This window comes from Ipomoea nil, unplaced genomic scaffold, assembly GCF_001879475.1.
Source record: "Ipomoea nil cultivar Tokyo-kokei standard unplaced genomic scaffold, Asagao_1.1 scaffold2653, whole genome shotgun sequence".
Taxonomy (NCBI): domain Eukaryota; kingdom Viridiplantae; phylum Streptophyta; class Magnoliopsida; order Solanales; family Convolvulaceae; genus Ipomoea; species Ipomoea nil.
The window spans coordinates 4,268,255-4,287,500 of NW_017619081.1; the positions used below are offsets into that span (position 1 = coordinate 4,268,255).

At 35.6% G+C, this 19,246-nt stretch overlaps 1 pseudogene; it reads right to left on the reverse strand.

Moving 5' to 3' along the window:
- Positions 1 to 1,896: 1,896 nt before the first annotated feature.
- LOC109154668 lies at positions 1,897 to 16,792 on the reverse strand (annotated as a pseudogene).
- Positions 16,793 to 19,246: the final 2,454 nt, after the last annotated feature.

The window sequence follows — 19,246 nt, forward strand, 5'->3', positions numbered from 1 at the left end:
GGATCGCCGGAGCACATCTCCGGTGGCGGAGGGGCGGGTGATTGCGGAGAGGAGAATGAACAACTGTGAATGAGGCGGTTGAGGAGGAAGGTTCTAGACCATGAGCTGGTGAAATTTCTTTATTACCCTCGACTTTAACATATTTTAGACCCTAAACCTAACGGAGGATCATTTTGGTTAACATTTACAAAGTCGATGATTTTATTGGGTAAAAAAAATAGTCGAGGATCAAATTGGTAATTTCACAATAGTCAAGGGACCATTTTGATAATTAACTCTTTTTATTATATTACGAATTAAAATTAGGGTTTTTATTATACTTGAACAATAATATTACCAATTATATTATAGAATATAATACCACATATAATATTACCAATTAATAGATTTTAGTTAACTTCCATTTTACATTTTCTTACCAAATAAGCTTTATTAATTATTTGACCAATAAAATATTTAATTAATTGACTACAAAGATTTTTCCGGATACCAAAAGTGGTCGGAACAAGGCTTTCGACTTGATTTAAGATCACTTTTAGGTGGTCGGAAATTCCATAATTTCCAGTAGTGATATAAAATAAAGTTAAATAACATTTTCACATATTTGAGTCTATAAATATCGAATGAAACTGTAGTTATATCGAAGTGAAACTGTAGTTGTGTTAAACTGACATTGCAGTGTATACAAAATGAAACTGAATAACAGAGTTATTCTTTGCGGAAGGGTACGAAACAGCGGGAAACGGATGCCGTTTCTTTTCATTAAACAAAACGACGTTGTTTTGATGCGCGATGCATGATCAATCATGCACCGCGATGCACGATATAATTTGCATCCTACCCACCCTAATTGCAAGTATTGGGGGCTTATATTAGTACACAATTTTTATCTGCAAATAATATATTATATATGTATCGGTAATAATATGTTATATATATAATACAATTTGACTGATATTTTGAACTAATATTTTATCCGTGTGATGCACAGACTGCATATTGAAATAGTATAATTATGTTATATTATTAAAAACTATTAATGTTAATAAAATTTATGCATAAAAAGGTAATATGAGGTTTTTTTTTAATATAATTTTTTGTTGATTTGTTGACTTGTTATAATAAAATTAGGAATAAAGGTCAAATAGACTATCGAACGGCACACAATAATGCAATTAGGTCACTTAATCTAAAAAATTACAATTGGATCCCTAAACTAACCAATTTCATACAATTAGTCTAATTTGTAAGTTTTAGGTCTCTAGCAGGTCAACCCTAATTTAAAATAATTTTTAAAAATTATTATTTAAAATTAAAAAAAAAAAAACATATCGTCTCCGTCTCCGAGAAAGTTTCTTGAACATCCACAGCGTGAGGAAGCTAATACGCATCGTAATGGACGATTTACGTGCATCTTTGGACAAAGATGCAAGAGCTGCAGGGACTGCAATACGCAGTATCTCCATACCCAGATAATCCAATATGAAATTTTATTTAAAAAACATGATAACATGATTTTTTCCATGCATCACACTTGTAAAATATTAATTTTTTTATTTTTTAAAAAACATGATAACATGCTGATTTCTTCCGTCCACCTTAAAACCATTTGACATAAAATTTATTATTAGTATATTGAAGGCGCTCCTTTTAGTATATTGAATGTTTATTTTCTGAAGATTCATTTTTTGTGTACTGAATATTCATTTTTATGTATACTATACTAAAAATGAATTTTGAGTACATTAAAAATAAAGATTCAGTATACTAAAAAAGAATATTTATTTGTGGTTCATATTGCAATGTAGATCATGATTGCTAGTATAACTTGTCATATTATTTGCTAGTTTAGTAAATTCGATCGGAGTAAGTTTTAACAATTGGGATAGACAGGAGTCAAGAAAACAAAAACAAATTAAATAGAAAACTTAATCACATTTACATTATATTGCACCAACGTAACATAATAAACCAAGTGCACACATCTAGTCTAGTCTAGATATATAAGGGTAGCAAAAGTAGGTACAACTTAGATGAAACTACATATATAATAAGGCCAGATTAGACCATCTGATCTTAAACAAACTTTGTTTATCGTAAGCTCACCAATATTAATACTAATAGTACAACTAAGAAACTTAATTATTAAAGTTTGAGATAGATTGAGGTTCCGATCCGATCGTAGCTAGCTAACTAGCGAACGGGGACCACATATCTGATACGCAGCTCACAACTTCACTTATAACTCCATTATTATTATTATTATTATTATTATTATTATTATTATTATTATTATTATTATTATTATTATTATTATTATTATTATTATTATTATTATTATTATTATTATTATTTTTCAAGTTACTATCAGTATAAGAATCAACATTATTGTGATGTTCCATAGTTGAAGTTGGCCCCTGGATTGCTACCCTTTGAAGCAGTGACGACGAATAATCATGGGCATGGCCTTCCAATTCGGGGACACTTATCATTGTAGAAGACATATTATCCAAACGGCATACATTATTAATGCCTAGTGTAGTTGCCGGAGCGGTGAGATAGTTTTGAATAAGATGGCTCAAACTAGAATTCACTGAACCTCGACCAACCATATCTTATGCTAGCTTCACCTAATTACATTACATTTACATATACAAATTAAACCACACGATACATCATTATTACATAAATAAATTGTAATTAGTTGATATTATATTTGTGAGTAATAATGTTATTTTTTATTGTTATTTGTAGACAGGAATTAGTCTCCAACTGTTATCCTGATGTATAGGAGTAGTTAGAGTTCTAATCCTGGTTGTAGCTCTGTCTCATTCAATCAATCCAAAAACTCATAATCTCATCTGGTATCAGACTGGGTTTCTCTCTCTCTCTCTTCCCAAAATGTCGACGAATTCAAGCGAGCGTACAGTTACCGCCGCTATCACCACTAGTTCGCCGGCAACCCCCACCTCCCTATCATCGGCGCACCATTTTGTGTCGCTGAAATTAACAACAAGAAATTTCCTTTGTTGGAGAACACAAATGATCCCCTTCCTCCGTGGCCAAGGCTTACTTGGTTATGTGGATGGCGAGCTGCCATGTCCGCCGGCCGTTCTGCCTTCGACTACCGCCGGCGATGAAGTCTCCGACGCCACGGTCTCCGCCACCACCCCAAACCCAGCGTATGCGTTCTGGGTCCAGCAAGATCAAGCGATCTTGTCGCTCCTCGTCTCTTCCCTTGCCGACGAGGTAATGTATTTGGCGGTGGGGCGCAACACGTCGCGCGAAGTGTGGCTGTCTGTCACAGCGGCGTTGGGATCGTCCACAAGGGCGCGCTGCCTGAATCTCATTGCTCAGTTCCAGAGCTTACGCCAAGGCGACAGTACGCCAGCCGAATACCTCGGAAGGGCTCAGTTAATCGTCGAGGATCTAGCTTTGGCCGGACGTCCAATGTCCTTAGACGAACAGAATCTCTACGTCTTCAGAGGTCTCCGCCCTGAGTTCCGCGCCATGGCTGCCTCGTTAGCCGTCACTGGAACTCCGGTAACCATTCCTCAGTTATCGGATTTTCTGCACGCTCAACAGTTCATCTTCGCGGAAGATTTCTCGGCGAATGATGGCGTAGCTGGTGGCTCCCCGACGGCGATGATGGCGTCACGAGGTCGCAGGCAGAATAACAGTGGTGGCTCTGGCGGCCGGCATCACTCCAACGCTGGCCAGGGTCGTGGCCGGAACAATGGACGAGGGCGTGGCGGACAAGGTGGTGGACGCGGCGGCCGGACTCCACGTTGTCAGATATGCCGGAACTATGGGCACATCGCAACCAATTGCTACCACCGGTACAGTGGACAGCCGCAGGCAAACATGGTTGTGGCCGGAGATGATGCGACCACCGCCGGCAGTGAAGCATGGTTCCCCGACACGGGAGCATCCTCGCACGCGACTCCTGATCTGAGCATGATCGCGCAATCCGAGCCTTATTCCGGCTGGGATGTCCTCCGCGTGGGCAACGGTACAGGTTTGGGGATTGAACGTGTTGGCTATGCATTTTTACCTTCTGTGTCTAGAACTCTTAAAGTGTCAAATATTCTACATGTTCCCCAGTTATCTGTTCCACTTTTGTCTGTCAATCGTTTTGCACAAGATAATAACGTGTTTTTTGAATTTCACGCTGATTATTTTGTTGTGAAGGACTCAGTTACCAAAACACCTCTAATTAAGGGTCCTAGCGTGGGAGGTCTTTACAAGCTGTCAGTTCCTGGGGCACATCTGGTTTACATAAGTGCTTGCGCGTCCTCTAGTGTCTGGCATTGCAGGTTGGGCCACCCGCATTCCCGCGTTCTGTAACACATTCTAAAAAGATGTCCGGTCACGTCAAATAAAACGAGTCCCTCCGGGTTGTGTTCCGCGTGTCAACTGGGCAAGTCGTCACGGTTCCCGTTAGATAGGGTCAATTCTAGTAGTAATAATGTACTAGATCTCTTATATACGGATATTTGGGGTCCATCTCCCGTTATCTCTTATGATGGATTTAGATATTTTGTACTCTTCGTGGATGACCACACCCGTTTCAGCTGGTTTTATCCCTTACGGGTGAAATCAGATATTTATAAAGTTTTCCAGTTGTTTCGTGTGATGGTAGAACGCCGTTTTTTGCGTTCAATAAAGACCATCCAGTCAGATTTAGGCGGTGAGTACCGTCACTTGCATTCCATTTTTGAGTCACTTGGGATCGTGCATAGGCAATCTTGCGCCTACACGCACGAACAAAACGGTAGAGTCGAGCGCCGGAACAGACACATTGTCGAAACCGGGTTGGCTTTACTCGCCGAAGGTTCCGTTCCACTAAAATATTGGGATTGGGCTTTTGAGACGGCTACTCACCTAATCAATTGCATGCCCTCATCTGTTTTAAAATTCAAAAGTCCATATGAATGTCTCTACAATACGTCACCTCCATACACTTTCTTTAGAGTCTTTGAGTGTCCGTGCTACCCATATCTCAGGCCGTATAATCGGCATAAGATCGAGTACCGCTCTGCACCCTGCGTTTTTTTAGGATATCCTAAGTCCTTTAGGGGTTACAGGTGCATGGATCTTAACACGGGCAAAACCTTTATCTGCCGTCATGTCAGATTTGACGAGGCAATCTTTCCATTTGCAACTGCTTTACCATTGCAGGCTCCTATAAGCTCAGAAACTACTCCGACACCATGGGGTTCTGGACCATTAGTGCCATCAGTGGCCCCTTTGGCATCAGCGGCTCCTTTGGTGCCTGAACCCGAGCCACCCGAGCCAGTTGTACCTCGGTTAGCTCTACCGGGACCCGCGACCGCACCACCGGCGCGGCGACGGGTTGCACGAGCACGACCACAAGTCCGTGCACACGTCATGAGGCTACGGCGCATGACACAGGGCACTGATGAGCCGTTCCAAGCTCTCACAGCCTCACCTGAGCCTACTTGGTATTCTCAAGCTGTGGGCCACCCCGAGTGGCGTGATGCCATGGACCAGGAGTTCAATGCACTCATGCACAACAACACCTGGACGCTGACTCCGGCGAAGCCGGACATGAACATCGTGGGCTGCAAATGGGTATATCGTACTAAACGAAAAGCCGATGGGACTATTGAACGTCACAAGGCTCGTCTAGTAGCCAAGGGGTTTAACCAGGTAGCTGGTGAGGACTTCTTCGACACCTACAGTCCTGTTGTCAAGCCGACCACCGTACGGCTGTTACTCTCTATTGCCGTTTCACGTGGTTGGGTTCTACGGCAACTGGATGTGCACAACGCCTTCTTGAACGGGCGCTTGGCTGAAACCGTGTGCATGCGGCAGCCACCAGGGTATGAAGACCCGACGCATCCCGATCATGTGTGTCATTTGCAACGATCCTTATATGGCTTGAAACAGGCACCACGTGCGTGGTTCAAGCGTCTGCATGATTATTTGCTCACTGCAGGTTTTTCAGCGTCCAAAACAGACGTATCCCTTTTTCATTACACTGCAGGGGCTTCACGAGTCTTTTTACTAGTCTACGTCGACGATATCATAATGATGGGCAACGATTCAACCTTGCTCACCGCTATGCTCCAACGTCTCTCGACTGTGTTTAAAATTCGTGACTTGGGCACACCGAGTTTCTTTCTCGGCATCGAAACCATTTCTACTGACGGCAGCCTCTTCCTATCTCAACGCCGCTACATGAATGATGTCTTAACTCGTGCAGGTATGGCTGATTGCAAGCCGTTAGCCACTCTGGCCTCCATAACTCAATCCGCTGCCCCGGCAACAGAACCGTTTGATAATCCGACACAGTATCGGCGTCTCGCTGGGGCGTTGTAATACTTAACCATCACCCGGCCGGATCTATCCTATGCTGTCAACCGGCTCTGCCAGTTTATGCATGCGCCGACTACAGAACACTGGGTCTACTGAAGCGTGTCCTACGCTACGTCAAGGCCACTCTCTCATACGGTCTGAAGTTGATGCCCTCTCTTACTTGTGATGTATACGCCTACTCAGATTCAGATTGGGCCGGATGTCCGGTGGATCGAAAGTCAACCAGCGGCTATGCAGTCTTTTTGGGTTCAAATCTCATATCCTGGGTCTCTCGGAAGCAGAAAACTGTGGCCCGCTCTTCCACCGAGGCTGAATACAAGGGGTTAGCTGACGTCGCAGCTGAGGTCACCTGGGTTGTCTCGCTTCTGAAGGAGCTAGGTTTACATGCTGGAACACCTGCCACACTATGGTGCGACAACCTCGGAGCGACCTACATGTGCGCCAATCCTGTGTTTCATGTCCGCCCCAAGCACGTGGAAATTGATTTCCACTTTGTTCGTGACAAGGTCGCGGCTGGGGACTTTCTGGTGAACTTTGTATCGACGAAAGATCAGTTAGCCGACATCTTCACCAAACCGCTGCCAGCAGCTCGGTTCACCTCTCTACGGTCCAAGCTCAGTGTAGTCTCTCTACCACCTTGAACTTTAGGGGGTGTGTGAGTAATAATGTTATTTGTTATTGTTATTTGTAGACAGGAATTAGTCTCCAACTGTTATCCTGATGTATAGGAGTAGTTAGAGTTCTAATCCTGGTTGTAGCTCTGTCTCATTCGATCAATCCAAAAACTCATAATCTCATCATATTATACTATTTGAAACTCTATATATTCACACCATCTCTTATATATATAATTAGGTTCTGGTGTGGTTGGCAACTCTAGGTGCGGTTGTGCGGTTAAATATGAGCCATTGATCTTACTTAAATAAATGTCCAAGATTACCAATTTTTTTTTTAAAAAAAATGTGGTGGCAATTTGGTAATTTTTGCATCTAGGTAAATTTAAGGTGCTTGGGTTTGGGCTTAATGTGCGTGAGTTTTGTGCTTAATGTGCGTGTGGTTTGTGCTTAAGGTGCATGTGGTTTGTGCTTAAGGTGCATGTGGTTTGTGCATATATAAGGTGTGTGGGTTGTGTGCTTAATGTGAGTAGTTGTTGGAACTTAAGTGCCTAAGGTTTGTGCTTAAGGTGCGTGAGATTTGTGCTTAAGGTGCGTGGGGTTTGTGTTTAAGGTGCGTGGGGTTAGTGCTTAATGTGAGTAGTTGTTGAAACTTAAGGTGTGTGAGTTTTGTGCTTAATGTGCGTGAGTTTTGCGCTTAATGTGCATGTGTTGTGTGCTTAAGGTGCGTGATTCGTATGCTTGAATTGAGGTGAGTGTTATAAACTAAGATGCGCAAAGTTAATACTTAATGTGCCCCATTTTAATGCTAAAGGTGCGTCCAACCGCACGGGAAGCCATTCCCGCACCTGAACTATTCCCTATATATATATATATATATATATATATATATATATATATATATATATATATATATATATATATATATATATATATAGTTGCTTTTAAATAAGAACCGGCCTTCTCATGTGAACTTATGGAGAAATGCACCATAAGTTCTACGTACATGAATGTATAGCACCGTAGGTACTATATGCATGAATGTATGTAGCAACACAGTGCATTCGTGTAATAATTAATTTCGGTGCATTCATGTACTAGTTTTGGTGCATCATGTAGTAGGTGTGGTGCATTCGGTAGTACATAGTTGCGGAGCTAGCTGAAGTTGTTGTTGTGCACTTATGTAGTACGCATTTCATTCTTTGTTGTGCAGGTTCGCACCTGAACGGGACCCTATATATGTGTGTAAACTATTAATTAATTAAAATTACCTTGGCTCGCAATGCTTCCACATCTGATTTAAGCACTCGATTATTTGTTGAAGAGTCTTTATATTGTTGAGCAGCACCTGCAAGCTGCTTGAACAAAGATGCATTTTCTCCTCATAGTTGATCAACCTGCCAGGAAAAAAAAATATAAAAAAAAGCAATAATGATGGAAACTAAAAATTTGTCTATTTATATTAATTAATTAATATATACTTGGTTTTCCAGTTCTGCCAACTGCTCTTGCTTTCTTCTTCTTGAACGCCTAGCAGATTTCCTATTGGAAGTCATCCTGAGAGTAGAGAACACAATGTAGCTAGCTTCAATTTAATTTGCAGACACTTCACCTTTTTTTTTTTTTTTTTTTTTTTTTTTTTTTTTTTACAAGTTGTAACCTAGCTAGCTAGCTTGTAGCTAGGAGATCGATAAGCCCCACTTTATTTTATAATTACATTTTTATTCTATTGCATTCAATTCCATTTTGGTTTTGACTATTTTTTTGAGTTAATACCCAAAATCGTCCTCAACTATAGGGGTTTTTCTCAATTTCGTCCTAAACGATTTTGGTGACTTAATATCGTCCCAGACTTTTGTGTTTCGCTCAATTTAGTTCCAGACTTTTGTGTTTTTGCTCAATTTAGTCCCTCATTTGTTATTCTGTCCATTTGGTATTAAATAAATAGACAATTCAGTAATTTTAATATTGGCATCTCTTTACTCATAGACATGTGAACTGCGAAATCTTTTTTTTTTTTTTTTTTTTTTTTACGAATTACTCCCAGAATTACTCCTAAAACTGCGAATATAAAATTTGATTTGCAGGTTCAGGAGTAATTCTGGGTGTAATTCATACAAGAAATAGGAATTTCGCACTTCACAAGTTGAAAGTAAAGAGAGATCAATATTGACATTACTGAATTGTCCCTTTATTTAACACCAATTTGACGAAATAACACATGGAGGACTAAATTGAGCGAAACACAAAAGTCTGGGACGATATTAGGTCACCAAAGTCGTTTAGGACGAAATTGAGAAAAACCACTATAGTCAAGGACGATTTTGGGTATTAACTCATTTTTTTTATACTTTCCCAAAGTATTGAAACACAAATAACTAATAACGCCTCCACTAATGCTCAAACTCATAACCTTTCAAATGAAAGTCCAACCCGGGTACCATTAAACCACATAGTCTTGGTATTTTGGTTTTGACTATATATTGCTTACAATTAATTTAAAGGTATAGTACGGTGAAGGGTATTATATTATTGAGGGGTAAATAGATCAAGTAACTAAACACAACTACACAATACTAGAACTATTGCATTTATATTTTTATTTAATATGATTTAATATTTAATAAATAAATAAATAACACAAACCACATCATTTATATTATACGGATCGGAGTACATACTAAAATGACTAATTATTAACTTAGTTTTTATATATACTTATTATATTAGGAAGATTTAATTATTATTTTTTATCTCACACACATATATTATTTATATGTATTTCTAATAATAAATATAAATTTGTCTAGTTATATAATGTAAATGATACGCCCTAGCTAGCTATAATATAAAAATATCAACTCTCATGACCGGTTTCACGCTATAAAATATAAATGTTGCATGCTTATGAAATTTTAGATTACACGAGTAGAGTACCTCTTTGTGCGTTTCACATCATTATTATTGATCACGCTTTCCTCACATGCACCTCCTTCTTCTGCGCCCATGTCCTCATCCTCCCATAGTTCGTGAGAGGATCCACTGGTAGCTCCAGTATTTTTTGTAATATCTCAAATTTATCAACATATATAAAGCATAAGTATGTGAGATTATACTTTAATTTATCAAGTATAGATTAGCTAGAATGGGAGGAGTAAGTGTTGGGCGGGGCCCGGCCCCGGCCCGGTAAATATCTAACTTAGCACCATGTGGTTGGAAGATTGTTGGGTGGAAATCAGTAAATGGTCAAATTCAACACCCAATATTTTGAAAATGTGATGGTAATCTATTATAAGAAAATAAAGTTACTCATTCGCTACTAACTATAGCTTTTGGCGTAAGTGTGTTTGTTCTTAACAAGTGATATTAGAGTTAAGTTACGATCAAGTCATCCGGGCTGAAGGATTGTTGGGAAGAAGAGGCAATACGTACCACATATTGAAGACTGTGCATCCCCAGGTCCTACAATGCCTACATGGCTGTGAGTTGTTTTCTTAGACCAAAAATTGACATGATCATTCAAGGGATTGAAACTCGAAAGCCCATGCATTACATCCTGCGTCGCGCATCACAATCACAATACATAAATAACTTAATTCAGGATTGTTATGCCGTAAAACCGTGTCCATCTTGATTTTATGTTCATAATTATAAAACCCTATGTTCATAATTTTTGAACTTCATATTCATCATAATTTATTGAACTCAATATTTACAATTATAAAATTATATGTTCATAATTACTGAACTCTATATTCATAATTATAAAACTCTATGTTCATAATTTTTGAATTTTATATTCACAATTATTGAACATTATATTTACAATTATAAAACTCTATATCCATAATTATAAACAATTTTGGAATCGTGTCCACCTTACTTCGATATTGATGTATACGTGGATTTCCAAGACAGCACTAAAACAGAACGAAAGAGAATTGCACGAAATCTACTATACTAATAAGAGCCCAAGAGAGTTAGGCCTATAATGGGTAGAAAAAATGGCGGTCAAATTTTTTAATCAAATGAATGGCTCAGATTGATTTTTTTAATGAAATGAATAGCTTAGATTGATCAGATTTTAATTTTTCTTTGAGATTTACTAATTTATCCTTAATTTTATGATTTTCCGTTAACTTTTCCGTTAAATATTATCTTTTCCGTTAATTTTTGTTAGTTCACCGTTAACTTACTCATTGATTTTAATAAAAAAGGTCTTAGGTTCGAACCTCATCTCAATCAAAGTTGGCATAATTAGTACTCTATCTACTATCTACTATACTATCTACTATATCTACTATACTAATAAGAGCCCAAGAGAGTTAGGCCTATAATGGGTAGAAAAAATGGCGGTCACAGATTTTAATCAAATGAATGGCTCAGATTGATTAAAAGATTGATCAGAATTAAATTTTACACTAAAATTTCCTAAAATACCCACACACCGTTACTAATTCCGTTAAAATTTTAAGAATTGCCGTTAGTTCACCGTTAACTTACTCATTGATTTCAATAAAAAAAAAAAAAGGCCTTAGGTTCGAACCTCATCCCAAACAAAGTTGGCATAATTAGTACTCTATTTTACTCTTATTAAATTACATAAATAATAATTTAGTAGTTACAACAAAAAATAATACATATGCATTTCTTTAATTTAAAATTATGTGTCCACAATGTCTTTATTCAAAAAAAAAAAAACTATTCATTATCAATAAATTAAATAAGATAAATAATTTTATTAGTTATATTGTCTTTATTTTTCTTCAATATAAAAATTCTTTATATTCAAATTTATTAATTGATTATATTCGCTACATTGTCCTTACAATGTCATTATTCAGTGAAAAAAAAATATTAATTATCAATAAATTAATTAAAAGAAATATTTTCATTATATTGTCTTTATTTTTCTGAAATGTAAAATTTTTTACATTCAAATTCATCAATTGATTATATTCACTACATTATCTATTATCTTTTTTTGTGCACTATTTTTCTAATTAAATATTAAAGTTATAACATAAAATAATGCTATATATTTATTTACCAAGTATTTTATTAATACCATGAAAAAATTAAAAAAATATAATTAATAAAGCCAACCATATTAACTACAGAGATTTGTGACAAAGAGAGTATTCAAATCACACAACAAATTGAAGTGAGAACTACCTCGCAATGTCCTTGTTTGATAATCAGCAGTAGCGGTTAGCGTTAGCGGATTATACTAGCGGATTTGACCAGCGAATTTATTTAATTATTAACATTGGGTAGAAAAAATGACCGCCAAATTATTAAATCAAATGAATGGTTCATATTGTTCAGGTTTTAATTTTTTTCTTTTAAGATTTTCTAATTTATGGTTCATATCCTTTTCTAATTTATCCTTAATTATATGATTATCCATTTAACTTTTTCGTTAATTCACCGTTAGTCTAATATAGAATTATAACTACACCATTAATCTAATTCTAATATTAAAGTCTTAATAGAACTTAACCACAAATCCTAATGTCAGAATCTCCTCAAACAATATTAGTATATATTTAATATTTTATGCCCTAATTTTTATTTGTTCTCCCTTATGTCCCGTATTTGGTTTCAACCATACCTATACAATTATTTTATTGACAATTATAATCAATATTGACTATATTATCTTGCATTTGTAAACTTATAATTACCTATTTAACCTGCACGAGCTTAGTTCAATGGTTTAGTGGGTAGTATTTGGGAGAAGAGACCAAGGTTTGAACCTCGGCGGCGGGAATTATGTCCAAAGTGGGAAGATTTCTTGTGCGTATCAGCATTTGGCCCTGTCTGCTGAACCATTGAGTCACCGTGATTTACAACTTCCCACAATGCTCTGTCGGGTCGGAGTGTGGGGGACCCTTGGGGTTGGGGACTCAACCTTTGGGAGAAGAATTACCTATTTAAATACGCAAATTCAACCTTCAATTATCTATGCATGAACAATTTCAATATAATCTTGCCTTAATATACTTTAAAGTACTTATTAAAAAAAAAAGCATTAGGCATTATCCCAATCGCGCAATGCGCGTAAAAAACTAGTATACTAATAAGAGCCCAAGAGAGTTAGGCCTATAATGGGTAGAAAAAATGGTGGTCAAATTTTTTAATCAAATGAATGACTCAGATTGATTTTTTTAATCAAATGAATGACTTAGATTGATCAAATTTTAATTTTTCTTTGAGATTTACTAATTTATCCTTAATTTTATGATTTTCCCTTAACTTTTCCGTTAAATATTATCTTTTCCGTTAATTTTTGTTAGTTCACCGTTAACTTACTCATTGATTTTAATAAAAAAGGTCTTAGGTTCGAACCTCATCTCAATCAAAGTTGGCATAATTAGTACTCTATTTTAATCTTATTAAATTAAATAATAATTTAGTAGCTACAACAAAAAAATAATACATATTCTTTAATTTAGAATTATGTGTGTACAATGTTTTTATTCAAAAAAAATTTATTCATTATCAATAAATTAAATAAGAGAAATAATTTCATTAGTTATATTTTCTTTATTTTTCTCCAATATATATAAAAATTCTTTACATTCAAATTCATCAATTGATTATATTCACTACATTGTCCTTACAATGTCTTTATTCAAAAAAAATTTATTCATTATCAATAAATTAATTAAAAATAATAATTTCATTAGTTATATTGTCTTTATTTTTTTTTCCAATGTAAAAAAAATATTATTTACATTCAAATTCATCAATTGATTATATTCACTACATTGTCTATTTTTTTTTGTGCAGTGTTTTTTTATTAAATATCAAAGTTATAATACAAAATAATGCTATATATTTATTTACCAAGTATTTTATTAATACCATGAAAAAAATTTAAAAACTATAATTAAGCCAATCATATTAACTACTTGAGAGATTTGTTGACAAAGAGAGTATTCAAATCACACAACAAATTGAAATGGAAAATTACCTCGCAATGTCCTTGTTTGACAATAAGCAGTTAGCAGACTATATTAGCGGATTTGATCACGAAATTATATCAACCGTTGGTAAAAATATATTTGAAAAGAATAACTGTTTAGATTAGCATGTCACATGACCTAATAATAATAATAATAATAATAATAATAATAATAATAATAATAATAATAATAATAATAATAATAATAATAATAATAATAATAATAATAATAATAAACATTGGACATTATCCCAATCGCGCAATGCGCGTAAAAAAAAACTAGTTCTATAAATAAAGTTGTTGTCTACGAAAGAGAATTTTATTCGTTGCACAAAAATCTATAAATATTGTTGTCTTTACAAATTTTGAATTTGAAATTTTATAAATCAAAGAAATAAACTGATTAAATAAAAAACACTTATTTTAAAAAAATTATCAGAAAAATTGATTTTATTGTTTGATTACGAAAAAAATTACTTGAAATATTAATTCCATTGTTTGGTTAGCTACTCAAATATTGATTTCAATGTTTGATTATGTTTAGAATTCTAAAGAATAATAAGTATAAAGAGCAATATATTTTTACACAATAATAATAATAATAATAATAATAATAATAATAATAATAATAATAATAATAATAATAAGAGTTCTATAAGGGTAGAATTTTTCTACCAAGTAAGCAAATAATATATATTTTTTTATTGTGTGGCAAAAAAAACTTTTTCCTCAAATTTAAGGAATTCTAAAAATAAATTTCATGAACCAAATAAGAGAAAATCGCATTTCCCTCAAATATTTTTTAATCAAACATTTCCCTCAAATGTTGAGAAATCTTTGAAAAATATTTTATATCCAACAAAAAATGCTCTTAATTTCTCATTGAAATAATAAATAGACCCACTAAAATTATAATTATTATTTTTGGTTAGGTCATTTTACAAGTATACAGTGTATATATAAAAGACACTTGACACTCTGCACATGTTGATTGGTAAATTGTTACAAATTAGCCAAGTTGCAGCACTGACTTTTTACATGTACTTTAAAAAAGTTTTCTAATAATCACTACCCGGCCCACTTGTAAATACTAAATAATAGTGCTGAACTTTCGATTAATTAGGAACGAAAGAGTGTGTGTTATTAATAGGGCTGGTTTGGCAATCAGCGGTTAGCAGATTATGGCCTTGTTTGGTTATCAGCGGTCAGCGGTTAGCGGTAGCGGATTGTGTTAGCAGTTATCGGATAGCGGATTGTATTAACAAGTTTGACCAGTGAATTGTATCAGCGATTTGTAAAAAGATGTTTGGTAAAATTAGCGGTTAACATGTAAAATGACCAAAAGAGTATACATATATATAATAATAACAACAATAATAATAATAATAATATTATTATTATTATTATTATTACTACTAATACTATTATTATTATTATTATTATTATTATTATTATTATTATTATTATTATTATTATTATTATTATTATTGTTATTAATTAATAAATAATAATAATAATAAGAAAAAAAAAAAGATGTGGGATCACAGATCCCACATTGAAAGTTTAGAGGAAAAGGGGTGTTGAGCTCCCTTATAAAAGGGAGCTCAACGCCCCTTCAGTTTTACTCTTGCCCATCCCACATCAGATGGGCAAGAGTGAAGAAGCCTGAGGCTTCTTTATTTAAAGAAGCCTCAGGCTTCTTATCACAGTATTAATTTTTTTTTATAATTAATTTTTTTTTTAAATTAATTAAATAGAATAGAATGGAGGGTGTTTTGGGGAAGGTTTTAACCTTCCCCAAAATGCCAACCTCAAACGCTGCTAATTGCAGCGTTTGGGTTTCAGCGGTTTGGAACAAAATCGCTGCTCTAAACCGCTGATAACCAAACACTAGAATCAGCGTTTTGACCAAGTCAAAATGCTGATTTTAGTCAAATTCGCCAAAAAATGGCGGATTCGCTGCTAACCAAACATGTCCTATATTAGCGGTTAACAAATAGTGAATTGTGTTAGTGAGTTTGACCAGCAGTTTGTAAAAGGATGTTTGATAAAAGTAGCTGTTTAGATTAGCAGTTAATATGTAAAATGACCAAAAGGGTATATATATATATATAATAATAATAATAATAATAATAATAATAATAAATAAACTAATATAATAATAATAATAATAATATTATTATTATTATTATTAAATTTTAAAAAAAAAAGAAAAAAAAAAAAAGAAAACAAACTAATGTATATAGAATTTTAAAGTAAATGAGGGCGTCGAGCTCGACGCCCCCTTATTCACTCCAGCCCATCTGATTCTCACATCAGGGTTTTTTAGAAGTCTGAGACTTCTGTTAATTATTAAACAAACCAAAGTAAAAAAAAAAAAAAGGATTAAGGGCGTTTTGGGCATTAGTTTCAGATTTTGACGGTTTGGAACAAATTCGTTGCTCCAAACCGCTATTTACCAAATAAAGTTTTCAAGTCAAAAGGCACGTTGAAAACGACATTTTGACGGATCCATTGATAACTAAACAAGCCCATATTTGTACACATCAATCGGTGATAGATGAGGAATGAATGAAATACATATATACCTGATTTATGAGGAGGGAGGGATGCTGATCAAGATCAGCAATAGAAATGTCCTTATCGCCTCCATTCTTCCCCTAAAAAAGCTCCGCAAGGGCCTGCTCAGAAGGACTTTTCTTCATTATGTCTCCGCTTACACCTTCCCTAATGTTTTTCTTCTCCATCTCTTTCAACCTATTAGCTATTACTGAATGATAATTTTTACAGCAGTGCAGTTGCTTAGCTTAGAAGTAGCTAGCTTTGGCTGCGAAAAGGGAAAAGGGGGAAGAGAGATGATGAGCAAGTGAATGGTTATATAGAAGAAAAGGCAAGGGAAAAGGAAAAGGCCGTGAAGCATCCAGACTTTGAAAAAGAAGACAGACTAATGTCACGACCTATTTTGTGTGGCCGTGTTAGACTCAATGAATGAACGGATCAACGGGCTAACTTGTCATATAGATAGGGGATGAAAATAAGGTTAAGGGTTATTCTGCCTTAGACCTTAAGATCTAATGGAGTCAGGGGTATGTCAAGTTAAGTTTGGAGAGTTTGTCGTTAGTCTTGAATTTGACAATGAAAGGAACTTATGTAATTCGAAAGACACAATTGATCGGAAGTTATTGTGGTTCTCCTGATAAGAGCGATAGAGTCTTTGTGAGAGATAGAGAAATTAGTATATATAAATAACTTATAATAGATGAGAATGATTAGTATTGGAAAAAATTAAACATCCCTCCATTACATTACGGAAGATGAGAGAAGCAATTAATTAAGAGCAGTCCATTAAGCAAGGAATGGAAGCCAAGCTAGATAGGCCGGTATCCTAAAAGCAATATATATAATGCAAGAATTGAAGCTTTTGCTTTTGCCTAAAGTCGATCTGTGTGAATGGCACTTCACTTTAGTTTGCAATTAACTTGCAAATCAACAGATCAGACAACAGCGGCGCGCACACTTTTCCACAAGTGAAAATTAAAGAAAATAATTTCAATCATATCATAGTGATAGACTGATAGTAGTGTGGTTAGTTGGAAGTTTGTATGTGTTTCTAGATAGCAGAAAGAATTGAAGTTCGATCTCTGGCTTCTCTCTAGATCGATCGAGCTCCATGCACATACACATAACCCTAAAAATTAAAGGAAGAAAAAGAAGATAACAAAGAAAGATAATAATGGAGGATCGGATATGATGGTGGTAAGAACTAAGAAGAGAGCTTCAAGGGTGCCCATTGCTTATTATATATATAGTTCTCCTTGCCTCCAAGTGTCAAATGAAGAGATCTGTACAGTGGGGGTTAACTTAATTGTCTAAGGGTGGTAGGGTGAGGTGTACAAGTGGCCAAGTGGGGCCGGGTTGATTAATTGGTTCCCTAATTACTGAGATCAAGATCTACACATGGAGTGTGTAAGGCCATCCACATCTGCACACTCCGGATATATAATGCACAATTTTTAAGAAAAAAAGAATCAGTATGGCGTAAAGAGAGGCAAGAGAGATAGAGTTGAGGTTTATCTCCAAAGATGGAGTTATTGACACAAATATGGGACCATAACAGAAATGGATCACTCGTGACAGCCTCGCGTGGCCTGTCACAAGTGCACCCAACAGGAACGTGCACGCACTTCAGACACGCTGACAATCCCTTTTTTTTTTTTAAATCAATTTTGTTATTATCTTTTTTTTTCTCTTCTCTCCTATATTCTCTTTCTTAATCGCACTTACAAAAACTCTTTAAAAATCATAAAATATCTCCATAAAGCCATTAGAGTGCAATTGAAGGGTGTGTCATGTGGGAACACTATTAGGGCCAAAGACTAATGAGAACAAAACATAAAAAGTTGAAAAAAATAGGAAATTTTAAAAAACAAGACAATTTTTTTTTTTTTAAAAAAAAGATCATTTAACAAATGTTATCAGATAATTTTGTTTTGTTTTTATTTTTTTTTCGCAATCAAACAAACACCCAAGTGGTACTTGCATATCTCGTATACACGCAAGTCGCGTGTCTGTGATTTAGAAAATAAAATAAAAAATTGATCACCTCCTTCATCGGAGAAGGCGACCAGTTTTGGTCGCTGCTGGTTTCTCCTTTGCTAGGAAAGGCGACCAGTTTGGTCACCGGCTTCTCCTGCGACCAATATTTTTTTATTTTTTTTTTAAAAATTGCAGCATATCCGATATATACAATACGAGATAATTGCCATACGAGAAATAAAATAAAGAGAATGAGAGGTAATATTCATTAATCCACGCTAATCTTTACCCTAAAATCATGTTTAAGCATTCATTAGCTTCGACATCATACATTTCTACTCGTAAGTAATTATAGTAAATACATACAGCCATCGTCATTCTTCCGCAACTTGGGCACCATCGTTCCGCATAAGTCCGCAACTTAGGCACCATCGTTCCGCATAAGTCCGCAACTTAGGCACCATCGTTCCGCAACTGGCCGCAACTTAGGCACCATCGATCCGCATAAGTCCGCAACTTAGGCACCATCTTTCTGCAACTGTCTGGCACCATCTTTCCGCAACTGTCCACAACTTAGGCACCATCGTTCCGCATAAGTCCGCAACTTAGGCACCATCTTTCCGCAACTGTCCGCAGCTTGGGCACCATCGTTCCGCATAATTCCGCAGCTTGGGCACCATCGTTCCGCATAAGTCCGCAACTAAGGCACCATCGTTACACATAAGTCCGCAACTGAGGCACCATCGTTCAGCATAATTCCACAACTTGGGCACCATCGTTCAGC